The sequence below is a fragment of the Furipterus horrens genome, unplaced genomic scaffold (assembly GCF_987537825.1).
Source record: "Furipterus horrens unplaced genomic scaffold, mFurHor1.1.pri manual_scaffold_17, whole genome shotgun sequence".
Classification (NCBI taxonomy): Eukaryota; Metazoa; Chordata; class Mammalia; order Chiroptera; family Furipteridae; genus Furipterus; species Furipterus horrens.
In genome coordinates this window covers 89746319-89763980 of record NW_028327187.1, presented here as the reverse complement: position 1 = coordinate 89763980, position 17662 = coordinate 89746319, and the positions used below count along the sequence as shown (strand labels likewise).

Below are 17662 nucleotides of genomic sequence, written 5' to 3'. Positions count from 1 at the left end.
CCAATATTCTTTGAGGCATATTTTGGGAGAAGCTATCCTACAGCCTTGTTAAAGACCTTGAGTATATGTGCATATGTATAACTGAATTAAACTCAGGACCCATTAAATAAACTTTCAACAAAAGGCACAGCTATCAACTAACAATACAATTGATTCTTAAGGGAGAAAAATGTATTACAATGTAGAAAGATAATAGACCCTACATAGTAAAAGTAAATTCTGACAAATCATTTTTATTCAACATCTGACAGAGTTTAAGGTAATTTAAAGATCAAAAGCAAAACACAGGTTCTGATACAGAACATGTTTATTAAAGAAACTCAAAGAATTTTCCAAGAACAACATTGTGACACATTATAGGTAGACTAAACACATGCTACTCCTATTCCAAAGAACAAATCGTCTTAAGATTGATGTTCTCCCCATGGTTTTTGGGAACAGTCTTTATGTTAAGGTGATAATATAGATTTGGTTGCAACCTGAAGTGATTATATAGGCTTCCTGCTAACCTGAAGGCAGCAGGGTTTGTTGCGCCTATGCTAAACAATCAGGATAGCAATTTGTTAACTTTTATATCAAGCATGGAATTTGATATAAAATGTACAATTCACTGTTGAAAAATGTGGGTTTGAAGGGCATAGGTCCACTGATACATGGGTTGTTTTCAACAAATACTGTGAATGTATTTGATATTCTTATTCTTTTTTTCTCTACCTTATTTTATTGTATGAATACAGTGTATAATACATATAACATACAAAATATGTGTTTATTGACTGTTCATGCTCTCAGTCTTCCAGTAAACAGAAGGCCATTCATGGTTAAGTTTTGGGGGAGTCAAAGTTATATGCCAATTTTTAAAAAACCAAAACATTAATCTGAAAGAACATAAGCACCCCTATGTTCATTGCAGTGTCGTCTCCAATTGCCAAGATATAGAAGCAGCCCAAGTATTCATCAGTAGATGAGTGGACAGAACAACTATGGGACATTTACACAATGGAATACTACTCAGCCATAAAAAAGAAAATTCTACCCTTTGCGACAGCATGGATGGACCTGGAGAATATTATGCTGAGTGAAATAAGTCAGTCAGAGAAAGACAACTACCATATGATTTCACTCATATGTGGACTCTAATGAACCAACTGAACTAACAAGAAAAATAGAGACAGACTCATAGATAGAGAGCAGGTTGACAGCTATGAATGGGAGGGTTAGAGGGTGGAGGGATAGAGCAAAAATGAAAAAGGACTCATGGACATGGACAACAGTGTGGTGATTGTGGGGGAGAGGCATATAAGGGGGAATAAATAGTAATGGGAATATACGGAAAGAGAAGTTTATTTATTAAGAGGAAAAAGGATTTAAAATTTTTTTATTTTTAGAAAGAGGAGGAGGGAAGAGAAACATCAATCGGTTGCCTCTCGCACGCCCCCAACCGGGATCTGGCTCGCAACCCAGGCACATGCCCTGAGTAGGATTAAACCTGTGACCCTTTGGTAGGTGGGAGAGCTCCCAACCCAGTGAGCTAAACCAGTTAGGGCTATATGCCAATTTTTGACTGCATGAGAGTTGGTGCCCCAACACCTGCATTATGCAAGGGTCAACTATAATTACATATACATTTTTTTCAAACAAAAAATTATTTAATCATAAAATCTGATTAAGTTCAGTATTAACTCAAGCTCTCAAAAACCTATTGGGGAAAGCCAACAGGTGCATCAGAGAAAAGCAGGAAGCTGCTGACAATTTTTTGATGGAAAATAAGTTGCATACTTACACAAGCTGCCCCAATGATTATTAAGTCCAAGTTCTTGTTTTCAAAACAGGTTTCAAAATCTGCCAAAGAAACCATGCACACACCCCCAACAGTACAAAAATTTAACAATGAAGTTTATGGACATTGGAAAAACCAAATATAACAATACGCACATTATTTATTTAAAGAAGCCTTTCAATCCTAGAAAACTAAAATGAGGAGACCTCATGAATGGTAACACATGCAAAACAAGGGCTAATAATATTTTCCCATTGACTAAGGTGTAAAATGACAGCTCAGGACACTATTAACTACATGTAGCTTTTCTTCTGGTTACTAATCAATGTGTATAAAATTAGGTTAAATTTTTTCTACTTAATTACCATCATTTCTTCCCTTTAACCTTTTCACTAATTTTCTCTAGCAACATGTTTCTTTTGGTTTGACCAGCTGGATTCGAAAGGCTTAGATCATAAAGTAAGTATCAACTCTTATTGGAACAGCACTTGGAAAGTGCAATCCTAGAAAAGGAAAGTTGTAACTGAAGTGGTCTGACAAAATCAGGCAGCCAATCTCAATGTGACAATTCTCCCATGGTAATCACTAGGTTAATGGCTCCTGTTATGGCTAGATCGCATGACCCAGTATGACAGCGGTGTGCTCCCTGGTGAGGTACTACACAGCTATGTGCACAAATACCCACCTATTTAAGTCTTCAATAAATACAAAGCATCACTTAAAACCATGTCAATAAAATAGCTAAAAAATATTGCATTTCATTGGCCCGTTTTGTCTCTTAAACTGGCTTGGAATACTGTTCATGACAGAAGATGCCAACAGTTAATTAGTTGCCACTGTAAGCTTCTTAGACATCAGCACTTCCCACTCTTCAAGCCTCAGAACCTTTTTGGCAGCAATAATGGTTTTCTACATTAGCATCGTTGCTGTCATGGGCCCAACACCCCCAGTGACTGGAGTAATGTAACCAGTTTTCTTCTGGATTCCTTCAAAATCCACATCTCCAGCCAACTTGGGTTTGGCAGTGATGGGATCTTGAAACTGCCTCTACCTTGACCCTATCTGCTGTGATCACATTTGGAACACCTGCAGTGTCTACAAACTATATGTTTCCTCAACTGCTCATTGAGAGTGTATTGATGAGATATTGTAATAACGGCAACACCACCAGGATGTTCGTGTACTCCCACCTGTGTGTAGTAACACTACAACATCTTTTTTTTTTTTATCTTACAGCTACAACCACATTATTCCCTAGGGTTGGAATGCCAGTTCACTTAATTATTTTTCATCAAACAATACTACAAAGTCACTGTGATCAAAACAGTCTGGTACTGACATAAGAATAGACATATAGACAAATGGAACAGAACAGAGAGTCCAGAAATAAATCCAGGAATATACAGTCAACTCATATTTGATAAAGGAGGAAGGAACATAAAATGGAGTGAGAAGAGCCTCTTTAACAAATGGTGCTGGGAGAACTGGACAGGGACGTGAAAAAAAATGAAACTAGACCACCAACTTACACCACACACGAGAATAAACTCAAGATGGATCAAAGACTTAAATGTAAGCCGTGACACCATAAAAGTCCTAGAGGAAAACATAGGCAGGAAATTTTCAGATATCCCACGTAACAATATCTTCATGGATACATCTCTTAAGGCAAGAGAAATAAAGGAAAAAATAAACAAATGGGACTACATAAAACTAAAGAGTTTCTGCTCAGCAAAAGAAAACATCAGCAAGATGCAAAGGAAACCAACCATATGGGAAAACATATTTGCCAATGATATCTCAGACAGGGGACTGATCTCCAAAAAATATAAAGAGCTTATACGACTCAACATCAAGAAAACAGACAACCCAATTAAAAAATGGGCAAAGGAACTGAACAAACATTTCTCCGAAGAGGACATACAGAAGGTCCGTAGACACATGAAAAAATGCTCAACATCCCTAGCCATCAGAGAGATGCAAATAAAAACCACAATGAGATGCCACTTTACACCTGTCAGAATGGCCAGTATCAACAAATCAACAAACAAGTGAATTTACCTGGAGATTCCCAGGTAAAGCCAAGCTGTGAATCTAAGCTGGCTGCTGTTAATGCTGGGCCTAGAGCTCACAGAAGCCAGCTGTTGCTTCTTTGAGAGGATTCAGGAAGTTGTGAAGAGTGAGCATTTCATATGGAAAAGCAGCTTAGGTGGGCCCATAAATTCGGTGGGGTGGAGTCTCTGAGGATCTTCAGGCCCGGGCAAACAGTGTTAGCCAGGTTGATGGGAGTCTCAGATATGGTATGGATTGCTGGCTTTGTTGAGGGAGGGTTTAGAAAAGACAATGGCCTCTGCTTCCCTTGGTGCCAGACAGTTCAGTTCCTCCCTGTATACCACTGATGCCTTTCAAGCTGCTAACCTGGTGCTGGAGCTCAGAGGGAGTGAGTCTGAGTAGGGGAGTCTGTGTGTGGGTTCTTTAAGAGCAACTGCTTGGGCTCCAGCAGTTTCTTCCAGGGACTGAGTCCCTGCCGGGTTTTGCCGCCAGAAGTTATGGGGACTTACCTTCCTGGCACTGGAACCCTGGGCTGTGAGGCCTGGTATAGGGCTGGTACTCCTCACTCCCGAGAGATCCCTCCCAGTTTTTATCCACCACATGTGGGTGAGAAACCAGCCCGTTTCACATCTGCACCCCTCAATGGATGTGGTTTCTTTAGTTCTGTAGTTGTCAGACTTCCATTCAACTTGATTTCTGATGGTTCTGGCTGATGGCTGTTCTATATTTTAGTTGTAATTTTGATGTGGTTGTGCAGAGGTGAACCATGTTTGCCTACGCCTCCATCTTGACCAGTACATAATCTCTCCGAAATATATTTCTTAAATAATATAAAATTACTCTTTAATTCATGGGCTGGAAATGGATGTTATGTTAGCAGGCATGATAACATTAATCTCACTGGACATCTTCATCAGAGCTCTTGTCAATGAACAGTAATATTTTGAAATGAAATACTTTTTTTCTTGAGCAGCTCTTGACAGTGGGCTTATAATATTCAGTAAACCATATTGTAAACAGATGTACTGTCATCCAGGCTTTGTTCCATTCATACAGTGATTGGCAAAAGTAGGCTTACAATTGTGAGTGACATTCTTTTGAGTTAATAAAGCTATTGTAATAATCATAACCTGTATGTCTTTTTCCATACAAACAACTGTAAATCTACTTTTGCCCACCACTGCAGAGCACAGGCAGAGTCAATTTAGCATCAATCTTAAGGGCCCTAGGATTTTCAGATGGTAAATGAGCATTACTTTCAACTTAAGTTCACTACCTGCATTAGTCCCTAACAAGAGAGTCAGCCTGTCCTTGGAACTTGGAAGCCAGGCACTGACTTCTCCAAGTTATGAAAATTCTAGATGGCATCTTCTTCTAATATAAGGCTATTTAACCTACATTGAAATTCTGTTATTTATTGTAACTAGCTTTATTAATTATCTTAGCTAGATCTTCTGGATAACCTACTTCAGCTTCTGCATCAGTACTTGCTGTCTCACCTTGCATTTTTATGTAATGGAGACCGCTGCTTTTTGTAAATATCATGAACCAACCTCTACTAGCTTCAAACTTTTCTTCTGCAGCTTCCTCACCTCTCTCAGTCTTTATAGAATTGAAGAGAGTTAGGGTCTTATTCTGATTTAGGCTCGGGCTTAAGGAGATGTTGTGGCCATAAAGCTGTTTCACTTTCTTATCATTCAGAAGCTTTTACTTTGCATTCAAACATAGCTAACTGGTGCAAGAGGCCTAGCACTCCGCCTTTCTTGGCTTTCAACATGCCTTCCTCACTAAGCATTTGTAGCTTTTGACTTAGAGACTTGTGACTTTTTTTTTCACTTCAACATGTATAGGCCATTATAGGGTTACTATTGAAGTTAATTTTGATATTGTTGTGTCCCAGGGAATAAGGAGGCCTGAAGAGAGGGAGAGAGATGAGGAAACAGATGCATGAAGCAGTCAGAACACATACATTTATTGATGAATTCTGCCATCTTGTATGTGCCTGGTCCATGACACTCCAGTTACAATAGTAACATTAAAGATCACTGATTATAGATGATCACAAATATAATTATAATGAAAAAGTTTGAAATGTTGTGAGATTTATGAAAATGAGACAGAGACATGAAGCGAGCAGATGCTGTTGGAAAAGTGGCGCCAACAGACTTGCTCATAGCAGACTGTCACAAACCTTCAATATGTAAAAAAATACAGTACAGGTATCCCCCATATGACACGGTACTTCTATAACATAGTTTCATTCTAACACAGCTAGAGAATTGGGGAAAACTCCCGTATAACACAAAATTAGGGAAATCCCCATACAATACTGAACGTGATAAAATTTTGGACTGTGTTAATCTAATAAACTCATCCATCAAAGAAATAAAACCGACAACATTAAATGCTTGTTGGAAAAATATACGGCTGGAGTCAAATAAAAGTGAAAATCTAATCGAGCCCCCAGAAAACAGGATGGATGCAATAGTAGGACTTGCTACGTCTTTAGGAGGGGAAGGTTTTGACGACATGACTGTAGAAGATACCCAAGGATTGCTGGTAGAAGAAGAAACTGATGAAGCAATTTTTGTGGAAATGACATCTGGAATGTGCCAAGATAATTTAGGGGATGATAGTGCTAATAAAAACGAAGAAGTTAAACAGCTTACTTTAAAAAGTGTAAAGAAAAGCCTAGACTTAGCTGAATAGTTAGTCATATTTCTTAAATGAAGACCCTTGCACTGAAAGGAGCACAAAGTTTGAGAACTTCAAAAGTGCTTAGCACCATATAACAAAATTTATAAGGATCTCTCAGCTAAAACCAAGCAATTTAAAATAACAGATTTTTTTGTAAAAAGTAGAGCATAGAAATCAAGATAATGCTGAAGAAAGTTCAGAGGGTGAGGATATCTTGTCAAAAAGAAAACACATTTGGTTAATGGAGCTTAGTAGTAATGACGAAGAAAACATTACTTAATTCTTATTAACATGTAATACTTTTGATGAAAATTGCTTTAATAAAGATATTTCTCTTAATTATAGAAATATAATAGTATGTTTTTTTAATTTTTGGAACCTAACCCCTCTTTTTGTACTAGTTCTTTGTTCCGATTAACACAGATTTGCATAACACGGCATTTGTTAGGAACCTAACAACTGTGTTATATCGGGGTCACCTGTATCTGCAAAGTGCAATAAAGTGGTGTGCAATAAAATGAGGTATGTCTGATAGCCTATTGTAAGGATCTCCTGAGTAAATCACCAAATAATTAAAAATGTACTAAATGTTTGAGCTCAACAAATATAATTTTAAATATCAAACAGAAAAATATGCACATAAAATGACCTTACCTTGCTGAAATTAAAAATTATAGTTCACTGTCTTTCATTTACAGGTAAATTTTAGAATAGCTCTTATGGAAATTGAATTAGGTGCTGTACAGGAGATCGTGGAGAATTTGGAAGCAACAGAAAACACATAATTTTTCTTGCAGTGACTAGAGCTAGTGCCATTTCTTAGAAATTGTAAGCACCATTTATCTGTTACCGCACTAAGTAAATTTGAATTTTTTACAACAAGTGCTACAAGAGGGGTTTAGCTTTATTTATTTGTTTATTTATCTGTATGTAATTTCATTTATGATTACTCAGTAAGAAATCAATTATTCAGTTAACAGTATTAAGAACATGAAGATGTATTTCCTGTCTTAAAAGCATTCATTAACATTCAGATTAATATAAAAAATGTCAACATCAGACCTCTTGAAATCTTACACAGAAATATCTGGTGAACTATAGACTTGTGGGTACTTGCAATATTTCAGGGAGCTACCACTCTTTGAGCATTCTCAAATACTGAGAGTGGCTTCACCTCTGGTGAACATGTAAAAATATACAAGTTGCTTTACTGAATCCCAGGAATGACACCTTGTAGAAAATAACATAATAAGGCAGGACATACAAGGGGGGAACCCCAAAACACCATAATTATCTTCTGGAGCGTGGGATCCTTGCAGTACAGGCTTCCCCCACTAGGTGAGTATTCTAGGAACCCATCTATATCAGTATACCAGTTGGTGGTGTTGTGAGAGGCTGCATTTGGCTTCAGTGATTTTTTCAGTATACCAGTTGGTGGTGTTGTGAGAGGCTGCGTTCAGTTTCAGTGATTTTTTTTTTTTGAAGACTCTTTAAATACATTTGCCCGTTTCATGATAGGTGATTTATTAGCACACCTGCCGACACCACACTGAGTGTTCAGCAGTTTTTGACCAAAAACAGAATGACCCCAGTGCCCCATCCTCCCTACCTCACCCTGAGTGCCTTTTTTGTTTCCCTGGATGAAAAAAGTCCTCAAAGGAAAACGTTTTCCTGATGTGACAGAGGTGAAACAAAAAACAGCAGAAGCACTGAAAGACATCAAAATCGAGGAGTTCAAAAACTGTTTGGAGCAGTAGAAAATACATCTTGCTAGGTGTATTGCATCAAATGAAATCAAATGAGGAGTACTTTGAAGGTGACTGAAGTTTAAACATGTAAGAATAAATACCAACTTTATATTTAAAAATTCTGGGTTTTTTTTGCCCCTCCCCATATACTCTGTTTATACATCTTTATAATTAGTTTTGACAACAGTTTTGTCCTTTGCTTTGTAGTTTTCCGACTTACTCATTCACCCCCAATTTAATAGGTTTATTAATAACACTGTAAGTAAGCTCTATACAACTCTATTAGTTGGTCCTACTTTCTTAGATCTAACTCATAACGCTAGAGACATCTCATTTCAGTTGCACAACAGTATCTGAAAGAGATCAAGGCATTTTCTTTTTTGTCATTTCTCAACACTCCTAAAAAGGGAAGAAGACAGTATTACCCCTACTTTAAAGATAAAAATGGAAATGCAGAAAGCACAAAGACAGCTTCTAGTAATGTCCTAGTTTCTTGACTTAGGTGCTGGATACAGGAGTATGTTCAGTTTGTAAAAGTTCATTAAGCTACATACACTAATGATCTGAATAGTCTTCTGTATGTTATGTTATACTTCAGTAACAAATTTCAAAAGAATAAAACCTAGTGATTCAGATTCTAAAACATACAGTCACTTGCCTAAAGTTGCAGGGGCTGGCCCCAATTAGAGCCATATGATTCCTCGGTAGTATTCAGTGTTCTTGTTTCCTTGTTGCTTTCACTGTCAGTCATTTCCTTCCACTCTATCTCTTATTTCTCCCTTGGTCATCAACAAATAAAATATTCTGCCTCATGTTCAGAATATTCCTGAAACACCTCCCTTAAAAAAAACTTTCTTTTTATGTCAACTTAATCTTACACACATGCAGTAATATGTTATCTCTGCAACAACCAAACCTCATCTTAGTTAGGAGAACAAAATGCACTTCACTAATCAATAACTATGCTTTGGTAGTCTGACTGCAACCCTTATAAATAATTACTACATTGTGTACGATTATGATTTTAATTATGATATCTCATTATCTAAACTGTTTAAGTCAGTCTTTATACTTTCTTTAAAAACACTTACAATTGAAAATGGGGAGCATATCTCACGCTACTCCTCACATCTCTTAAGATTCTCTGAAATGATGAGGGAAGGTCAGTAGAACAATTATATAGAAACCAGATTTGGTCACATAAACATTTCACATCTATTAGCTTTCCAATCATCTGTCAACCATCTAGACATATTAAATCCACCCATACTAACCACAATTATCTTTAAAAAGATTAGGTCCTCATCTGCCCCCAATGTCTTTATACAAACTGTTTCTCTACCTAGAATACCTTCCCACTTGTCTAACCCCTCTCTACTTATCCTTCAAGATTTAGCTCAAGGATGAAGTTAAGCATTCTCTCCCACCTTAGTGCTCACAAAACACAAGACTGCTATATACCAGTAGAAAGAACAATGAATCAAGAGTCACAAAACTCAATAATAAAACATTAAAGTGTCTTGTGGAGTCTGAAAGATATCTTTACTTAGATGCTAGATCATTCCCCCAATTTTCAGTATTTAAGTGGACTGGGTTCCCTTTCTATTACTATATTCTGTCATGCACCCCTTCGGCTTTCCTTCATAGCACTCACAAGTACATTTTAAACAATTCTTTTTAGAACTATATAACATCTCCTTCCCTCTCTAGATTTCAAGTTCCATGACAGAAAGGGCACCTACTACATTATTCACAGCTATATACCTAGGGCTCAGAACCTGGAACATAGTAACTGCTCAATACATTTTGTTGAATGAATGTTTCCAACAAGCTCCATACCATTCTTGTTCATTTGATATGCCATTTTGGTTCACTTGATAGCCCATTTTGGTTTACTAGTTCAAAAATGATATTCTGAATTAGTGTGCCAAAGCTGCTTCACATTTGCAACTTATGTTTATATACATTATAGAACAATCACAAGTAGGGAAAACTAAAAAGTGAAATAATATAATTATTTACATGCTTACGTTCACTATTTTTTAAAATATTTTTATTTATTTTTAAAGAGAGGGGTAGGGAGAGAGAAAGAGAGGGAGAGAAACATCAGTGTGTGGTTGCTTCTCGCACGCCTCCAACTGGGGACCTGGTCCACAATCCAGGCATGTGCCCTGACTGGGAATTGAACCAGCAGCCCTTTGGTTCACAAGCTGGTGCTCAATCCACTGAGCCACACCAGTCAGGGCTACTTTCCCTGTTTAAAATTTCTCCCAGTTATACTGAAAAAAAAACTGGCATACAGCATGGTATAAGCTTCAGGCACACAGCATTACGGCTTGATTTAAATATATTGTGAATACTTCCCCTATTAAATGAATTCCCAAATGACAGGGACTGTGTACAATTCTAGCAAGATGGCAGGCTCCCAGCTTTACCACTCAAGAGTGTGGTAACCCTGAACACGTGACTTAAAACTTCTCTGAGTCTTTCTTCACATAAATCTATAAAATAAAGATAATACCACCTATCTCCAGGGGCTGTTGTATGTTTTCCCCAGCTTTACTGAAGTATAATTAATAAACAAAAACTGTACATATAAAAGGTATACAATGTGATTTCACATACGTATACATCATGAAACAATTACCACAGTAAAATTACCAAATCAATTAAGATTTCCATCCACTCACATTGGACACCATTACCTTTTTTGTGAGAATATTTATGATCAACTCTAAGCAAATTTCAAGTATGCAATGCAGTATTAACTATAGCCACCATGCTGTACATTAAATCCTCAGACCTTATTCATTCTGTACCACTGAAAATGTGTATCCTTTGAGCAACATCTTGTTTCTCCTAATCCCTGGGAACCACCATTCTAATCTCTGCTTCTATGAGTTTGACTATTTTACATTCCACATATAAGTGAGATCATGCAGTATTTGTCTTTCTGTGTGTGGCTTACTTCACATATCATAATGTCCTCCAGGTTAATCTACAGGGTCTGTACAGAATTTATCCAGTCATGTGATATGAAAAAGAGACATTCATTGAAGAAGATACAAGATACAGGAAACTGTATGTAGGACAATGACATCTCATTCCCCTTCAAAGTAGGCATGCTGGGACCTCACACAGTTCTCCCAATGGCCATCAGTTGCCCTGTCATATTTTCCTGAATCTCATCAATGGTCTGAAATCTCTTCCCTTTCAGAGGTGATATTAGTTTTGGGAAAAGCCAGAAGTCACAGGGCACCAAATCTGGGCTGTAGGGAGGCTGAGTCACCTAGGTGATTTGATGTTTTGCCAAAAACCTCTGCACAAGATGTGATGCATGAGTGAGTGCACTGTCATGATGAAGCTACCAATCACCAGTTGCCCATAGCTGTAGTCTTCTGAATCATCTGAAAATAGTTTCCGCTGACGAATGTTCAAGCTTAATGCAAAATTTGATGCAAATTTGGTGTTCTACTCACTCAGTCATTTTGAATGCGATGGCCAAACAGCACACATGCTCACTCAATGGCATCTACCACCCCCACTGACTAGTACAGTGAAGTCATCATTGTTCACCCATGTGCATTCCAGTCCACTGTAGTTGGCTGCCAGGTTACATGATGTTGTGCAAACTGTTCTCATTATATTAACAATGGTTGGACTTTTTCCAGACAGATCTCATATACAAATAGCAGTTTCCTTCTTTTTTAAAAGGTCGAACAGCATTACATTGCATATGTGTGTGTGTGTATGTTACACCATCGTCTCTCGAGACGGACGGCTGCCGACGATGTGTGTATACAGACCACATTTTCTTTATCCATTCATCCATCGATGGTCATTTAGGTTGTCTCCACATGTTGGCTATAATGAATAATGTTGCAATGAACACGAAAGTACAGCTATCTCACTGAGATACTGATTTCATTTCCTTTGGGTAGAAACCAGAAGTGGAATTTGCTGGATTATGTGGTAGTTCCATTTTTAATTTTTTGAGAAACCTCCATACTGTTTTGCAAAATGATTGTACCAATTCGCAGTCTCAGCAACAGTGTACAAAGGTTCCCTTTCTTCACATCCTTGCTGACACTTGTATTATTCTTGATAACAGCCATATTAATAGGTGTAAGGTGTTATTTCACTGTGGATTTACGTGCATTCCCTGATGACTGGTGATGCTGAGTGATGCTATGAACTTCTCTCTTAGAACTGCTTTTGCTGTATCCAACAAGTTTTAGGATATTGTGTTTCCATTTTCATTTGTCTCACAATATTTTTTAATTTCTTCTTTGACCCATCGGTTGTTCAGGAGTGTGTTATTTAATTTCCACATTCATGAATTTCCTATTACTGATTTAAAGTTGTATACCCCTGTGGTTGGTATGATTTAAATCCAACTTCTTAAATCCAACAACTTTAATTTCTTAAGTTTGTTAAGACTTGCTCTGTGGCCTAACATGATCTATCCTGGAGAATGTTCCATGTCTTCTTGAAAAGAATGCCCATTTTGCTGCTATTGGATGGAATGTTCTGTATATATCTGTTAGGTTCATTTGGTCTACACTATTATTCAAGTCCTGGATAATCTTCTGTTGGGTGTTCTATCCATTATTTAAAGTGGGGGTACTGAAGTACCCTTCTATTATTGTATTGCTCTCTTTGGTTGGTGTTTACTTCTCCCTTTGGTTGGTTCTATCAATGTTTGCTTTATATATTTAGGTGCACTGCTGTAAGGTGCATATATAATTAAATACCATCTTAATTATTGAAACTTTTATTATTACATAATGTCTAACTTCGCCTTTTGTGACAGTTTTTGACTTAAAGTCTAATTTGTCTTATATAACTATAGCCACTCCTACTCTTTTGTTTACATTTGCATGGAATATGTTTTTCCCATTCCTTCACTTTCAGTTTATGTGTCCTTAAATCAAAAGTGAATGTCTTGTAGACAGCATGTAGTAGCCTTGTGCTGTTTTTTAATCCATGCAGCCACTCTATGTCTTTTAATTGGAGAATTTTAATTCATTTACATGTAAAATAATTGATAAGGACATACTATTTCCATTTCGTTAATTGTTTTCTGACTATTTTATAGTTTTTTTCTTAACTTTCTCTTTTGCTTTCTTCCTTTGTGATTTGATTTTTTGTAGTGGTTGCTTTGATTCCTTCATCTTTGTGTATCTACTACATGTTGGTGCTTTGTGATTACCATGGTGCTTGAAATAAAACATTTTATAGTTATAACAGTCTAAGCTCATAACTGCAATTACATATAAAATCTCTACTTTTACACTCTCTTCACATTTTATGTTACTGGTGTTAAAATTTACATCTTTTTATATTATGTATCTATTAAATTATTGTAACTATAGTTTTTTCTAATACTTTTGTCTTTTAACTTTTATATTATAGTTAAAAGTGGTTTATATACCACCAACACAATATAAGAATATCTGGAATTTGAGTATATATGTACTTTTATCAATGAGTTTTTCAGATGTTTTCTTGTTGCTAATTGGTGCCCTTTCATTCCAACTTAAAGAATTGTAAGGCAGATCTAATGAATTCCCTCAGCTTTTGTTTGTCTAGGAAAGTCTGGGAAGGCCTTTATTTCTCCATTTGTGAAGTGTGCCTTTGCCAGATACACCAATTATTTTTGTTAAATTTATAAGACCTTTTTTATTGAAGTAACATTAGTGAATAACATATAAGTTCCAGGTGTGTAACAGTGTAATTTGGTATCTGTACACACTACAGCATGCCCACCATCAAAAGTCTAGTTTCCACCCATTACCATACATTTGAGCCCCTTTACCCATTTCATCCTCCCCCTACCTCCCTTCCCCTCCAGTAACCACCAATTTGTAGTGCATAGCAATGAGTTTTTGTTTTGATTTTTTTGCTTTTTTATATTCCACATATGAGTGAAATCATATGGTATCTGTCCTTTTCCACTTGACTTATTTCACTTAGTATAATATTCTCACAGTCCATCCATGTTATTGCAAATGGAAATATTTCATCATTTTTATAAATGAGTAGTATTCCATCACTCACACACACACACACACACTTATGTAGTATTTATTTATTCATCCATTGATGGACACTGTGGTTGTTTCCATATCTTGGCTATTGTAAATAATGCTGTAATAAATATGAGGTGCATGTATTTTCTTGAACTACAGTTTTCATATTCTTAATATAAATACCCAGAAGTAGATTAGCTGGATCATCTTCTTGGTTGGCATTTCTTTCTTTTTTAGCACTTGGGATATATCATTCCACTTTCTCCTGGACTACAATGTTTCTGGTGAGAAATCTATTGATAGCCTTATGGGGGAAGGGAGGGAGGGAGGGAGGGAGGAGGAAAAGGAGGAAGTAAAAGGAAAAGGAGGAAGAAGAGGGGGCTTATATCTAATACATTATTTTTCTTTTGCTGCTTTAAAAATTATTCGTCTTTGACTTTTGACACTTTGATTATAATATGTCTTGGTAAAGACCTCTTGATGTTCAGCATATTTGGAGTAGTTTGGATATTATGGATCTGGGTGTTCATTGCCTTCCCATGATTTGGGAGGTTTTCAATCATTATTTCTTTAAATAAGCTTTCTGCACCTCTCTCATTTTCTGCTCCTTCTGGGACTCCCACCCAAAAAGTGCTAACATTGGAAAACTTATAAATGACTGTTAAGTTCACTTTCTACTTAACCATGGTGCCTCTCACTGTGGACAGGAACCAAGACCCTAAGTAAACTACATCACCTGGTGGCTGAAGTAAGAAAATGGCTGCATAATATCTACTCTGCTTTAACACGATCATACAGAGAACACACTGCCCATTTTTGGTTGACCATTTACTTGCCCATCACTGATTAACTCCCTTCTTGGCAATTATGTCCACATATTTCTTTTCTGATACTTTTTCCTTGTCTTTCAAAATGTTCCTGTCCTTAGAAAAAAAGCATTCCCCCTGGTCCTAATTCCTCCCAACTAATGAGTCTAAAAAGTAATTGCACCCCAAGCTGCCCAACTTGATATAACTATATCAAGGAAAAGGAAAGACATTATGGAAAATTAGTCTTAAGAACTAATGCCATCAATCTCTAACCTACTCAAAGTTAGTGATTCTTAATGCTGGTTACTCTTATTAGGTGGTGGCAAAGCATTTAATAATGCCCCATGGCAAATGAGGCCACAGGTAAGGGAAATACAGGAAAACTTCAGGATATGGGTATATGGTGGCTTTTTCTTGTAGTTTTTAGACTTGTCCTGTGCAAGACAAAATCAAACTAGAGCTAGTCATTTTATGCTTGGAGTGTTCAATTTAGATTGAGAGTCACATAATTTGAAGCTCTGTAGGGCTGTAATCATCATCAGATCCTGTACCTCAAAATGAGGCGATTATAAGCAGTAACTCAGAGAAGTAACTATCTTAGCAGGATAAGACCACAGCTCCAAGCTGTTTTAAGAGTTCTCTTCAGGACAAGGAAGAAAACCAACAAGCAAAAGTCAGATTAAGGATATTGCCTACCTCAAGGCAGATGACTATTAATTTAAAAGCTACAGGAAAATGGCTAAGCAAAGAGACCAGTAAGCAGAAAAATTCTCACGCTAAGAAACTATGTCTAGATGTGATTTATTCCCCATGGGGCTTATTAAAAGCAAAAATATAAAAACCTCTAAGTTTTTAAGAAAATAATATTATCATAGAAGCTCCAAGACTGCCCTTTAGCAGCCATCAAGTATTAAGCCTCGAAAATAATTCATGGCTCCAAGTCCTCCCCAACAGAACATTAGTTGTGAAAGCTGTGCATTCTCCAAGAAAAGTATGCTCCCGAATGAGTACCTCACATGGGGCTATGGAGAAGAATGGACAAAAAAAAGTATCTCTAGAGAACAGCTGAGGGCCTGCTCTGGGGCAAAAGAAATCCCCCTGTATTACTAAGATTATTCCAATTGGTGCTTTGACTCTACTGTCCATTAAGAAAACCATGTCTACTTTGCTTTCATGATTGAGTGCTATTTGGCCTCTGCTACCCCAGGATCCATTTACTCATACTGTATAGGAATGGGCGAAAGTAGGTTTACAGTTATAATACAAATAAGTAATAATTAATAATACAAGAATAAACTGTGTTTTTCATGCTCACAACTATAAGCCTACTATACAGTTTCCACTATATAATTTCAGACCTGCAGGGAAAAGCAGTCACAGAGCTCTTCAAGGATGCTGGGGCTCCCCTCAAAAATTTATTTCCCATGCAAAGGAAATCCACCTAGAGAGCAGAGCCAGGGATTGCCAGATAGGCTATCCAAGGAACTTTCTTGCTTGCCTAAACAGTGAGTCTTCGCTCTTCCTGTCCAGTAGGATTTGATCACTGCTATCTTTCCCATTCCTTGTTTTTTGGGGGATGGAAACTTTCTTTATAGTTATCCTATTCTTTTTCTTCCTATGTAACAATGGGAGAGGGGGGCAGTTTTTGGAACACCAGACCACAAGAAACCATACTAAACCTAATGGGGAAGACTGCATATCACCAAGAAATGGAGAACTTAGAAACTGAATACAGTAACTGGGAGGTGTTTCCATTGAGGAGGGAGTGAGTACATTCCTTGTATAGGAAGAAGACGGAATAAGCATTGGATAGCTAAAACTGTGGCAAATATTGTTCATCACCCACTTAATATCCATTCTCCCCCTTTTTTCTTGCAATCAGAAACCCCAAGTTGTTATGCTCCATGTACTCAAGTAAAAATACATGTTCCAGCTTTGTGGTATATAACGCGACCCTGTGAAATAGTTTGGTAAATAATATAAAAGTAAACCTCAATGGCTGTGGCTTATAGGAAAGTTCTTTAAAAGATATCTTACTCATGTGGCAGGCACCATCTTGTTCCTCCCCCATCTTCCAGACTGCCTGGAACACAGAAGGAATGACTCAGGAGCTACCTTGTAAGCACAAGCATACACTAAGGATGGCTAGGAGGAAAACCAGAAGGCACCTGTGTCCCTAATGATATCTTGGAGATACTCTACCAGCTCTGGAATGCTTAACTTTGGAATTCTAATTTCATGAGTGAAAAATAAGCTCAAATTTAGGCCACTATTTTTTGGATTTTCTGTTCCATGTAGTAAAAATTCAATTCCTTAACTCATACACATAGAATCCTAAAATTCACTGAGGAATTAACCAAATTTACGTTAGTAAAAAATAGAATCCATGAAAGACTCTATCAAGATACCTTAGGTTTACTTAGCCAGAGTGCCATATATTTGCCATCCATATCTTCCCCCATGACCACTGCAGGCATGGTAAATCAATCAGGGTACTCTCTCCCAGTAAGTTGGAAGTATACCTACAAAACTGTTTCAACCCCA

The 17662-nt window shown here is 37.1% G+C and overlaps 1 protein-coding gene and 1 pseudogene across 9 annotated transcripts in view; both read right to left on the bottom strand.

The window, feature by feature from the left end:
- Nucleotides 1-17662, bottom strand: part of CASK (calcium/calmodulin dependent serine protein kinase) — a 419618-nt gene that overhangs the window by 366611 nt on the left and 35345 nt on the right. The window lies entirely within an intron of this gene.
- On the bottom strand, nt 2603-3062 carry LOC149991557 (bifunctional methylenetetrahydrofolate dehydrogenase/cyclohydrolase, mitochondrial pseudogene; annotated as a pseudogene).